The sequence below is a fragment of the Cherax quadricarinatus genome, chromosome 64 (genome assembly GCF_038502225.1).
Source record: "Cherax quadricarinatus isolate ZL_2023a chromosome 64, ASM3850222v1, whole genome shotgun sequence".
In the NCBI taxonomy this organism is placed as follows: Eukaryota; Metazoa; Arthropoda; class Malacostraca; order Decapoda; family Parastacidae; genus Cherax; species Cherax quadricarinatus.
Window position 1 is genome coordinate 11,597,615 of NC_091355.1, and position 2,431 is coordinate 11,600,045.

The 2,431-nt window shown below is 42.9% G+C and overlaps 1 protein-coding gene across 1 annotated transcript in view; it reads right to left on the bottom strand.

Moving 5' to 3' along the window:
* Positions 1–1,778, bottom strand: part of LOC128699953 (glutamate receptor ionotropic, delta-1-like) — a 45,522-nt gene extending 43,744 nt beyond the window's left edge. The window contains exon 1 of the mRNA XM_070098688.1: positions 1,621–1,778. The gene's annotated coding sequence lies outside the window, so the exon portion shown is untranslated. The remainder of the gene's footprint in view (positions 1–1,620) is intronic.
* Positions 1,779–2,431: the final 653 nt, after the last annotated feature.

Consider the following 2,431-nt stretch of genomic DNA (forward strand, 5'->3'; position numbering starts at 1 on the left):
CACACACACACACACACACACACACACACACACACACACACACACACACACACACACACACACACACACACACACATACTACACACACTACACACACACACACACACACACACACACACACACACACACCAAAATCCCATTCCCTGTACATATCAATAAAACTCACAAAATTCAGCAAGCGCATTGATAAAAAAAAAATATTACGTTCTAATTAAGCTAACGAGAACTAAACAATTTGAAACAAAAAACGAACCACCTGAAAAAAAAAAAAAACATTCGAGAAATCAGAGCATTTAATCCAAGTATTTTGTACATATATACAATAATGCAGATGACCACAGTTGGTTATTTGGGTAATCAGCAGCGACGATTTATAAGCTTTGATGTTGGTGGACTGGACTGCCAGTCGAGTGTTTATCGCGTGTCACTGTCTGTTAATTACACCAGGAGAAAATCATTGAATTATGTGGAATTATTAATTCAGCTACGCTGTCGTGCTGACGCTGGGGGTTAATGATCAGCGTTGCTGACTGTCTAGCTGGAATGGAAATATAAACACAAATGCAGTATAATGTGATCCTTTATTGACAACGTTTCACCCACACAGTGGGCTTTTTCAAGTCACACACGGATCTACCTGGGGTTGGAAGGTACGAGAGTATTTATAGTCATGTTCAGAATGTTGAGGTCAGGCATTTGTGTTTATATTTCCATTGTGTCGGTATTTTATACCATTTATTTCCATACTGTCTAGCTGTTAGTGGCACGCTCTTACTCTTGATTCTTAGTTGCTTCTGTTAAGTGTATGCCGTTAACTGCTGCTACTGTTGTACATGAACGGTATACAGTACCGACAACTTGAAAAATTGAGACACATGTGCAACATCTGGGTATCTTTATTGTAGACGTTTCGCCATCCAGTAGCTTTATCAATAAAGCCACTGGTTGGCAAAACGTCTACAATAAAGATACCCAGATGTTGCACATGTGTCTTAATTTTTTCTACTGCTACTGTTAATGGTTGGATTTTACTGTTAATTGTTTATGGTTAACTGTTACGTGATGACCGTTAGTTCCTTGTGTTAACTGATAGCCGTTTACTACTGTTAACTGTTAATGGTTGGATGTTACTGTTAATTGTTAACAGTTAACTTTAACTGCTGCTGTTGACTGTTAATGGTTAGCTGTTCGCCGTAATTGTTAGCTGTTAGCTGGTACTGTTAACATTTTCGTATTCACTTTGTTGCATTTATAATAATAATGCAAACTTGTAAACGAAAATATTGTATAAATTTTTCACATTTCTTCTTGCTTACAATGTGCATACCAGCTAGAATTTCCAGGTTTATTCCCTTCCTCGCCATCCTTTACGTTTTCTTTCCCTCTATTCCTTGTTTTTCCTCTGCCCGCTTCGATCGATCCCTCCTTGTTAATCCTCCTTTTCTCTCTCTCTCTCTCTCTCTTCCCCTTCATTCTCTTCCGCATCTCCCATCTCATAGGCCAATTAACCTCGTTTTGCGAGCCTCCACTTTCCTCTCGCCTACAAAAATTAAGGCAATCCCACCGCTGCCACCAATTCTACCTGACCACTTAGCAGGGCTCACCTTAGTTCCACCTCACCTCACAGTCATTACAGGTGTATCGAGCCCCCAGAGTGCCCCCGGCGGCCAGGTAATGTCCTTCCTCTCTCAAGCCTTCACTTTTTTAATGATCAAGGCTGTGTTGTGGCCTTTGAGCGGGCGAGAGCAGTGCTATAAACACGATTTCCCGACTCGCTCTCGAGAACTCTCGCCGGATAATGGGTGAATGATCGTTTGAGGGCGCTGGTGGAGGGGGTATGGTGGGGAGAAGGGGGTGTGAGGATGGTAGGGGAGAGAGAGGGGGGTGGAGGAGGGGGTTATGGGAGTGGAAAGTGGGTAGGGAGGAGTTTTGTGGGAAAGTGGGTAGGGAGGAGTTTTGTGGGAAAGTGGGTAGGGAGAAGTTTTGTGGGAAAGTGGGTTTACCTGGAGGTTTTAAGTTTAGCGTTCCGGCTCTCATGATTCGTTTGTCGTGTACTTTGGGCACATCTAGTGCATCATTAGGTCATTTGAGAGACATTGGAGTTGCTCAGTAATTTATAGTACTTGACCATTCCTCAGAATGCGACCCACAATGATCGACTAACTCCCAGGTACCTTTTTACTTTAGGTTAACAGGGGCAGTGGGTGTGATGAGACTCACCCATATGTCTTAACCTGCCCAGGATACGAACCTGAGACTAATCGGTTGTGAGCCGACTGCGCAAAAGGTCACCCTGTAGGGAGGAGTTTTATGGGATAGTGGGAAGCGGGAGTTTCGTGGGAAAGGAGCGGTAAATAGGCCTCCCCTATCAAACTTGTAAAGAAAAGGTTTAGAGGCAAAAATTACAAAGGAGACAGTCTGTAAACAATAA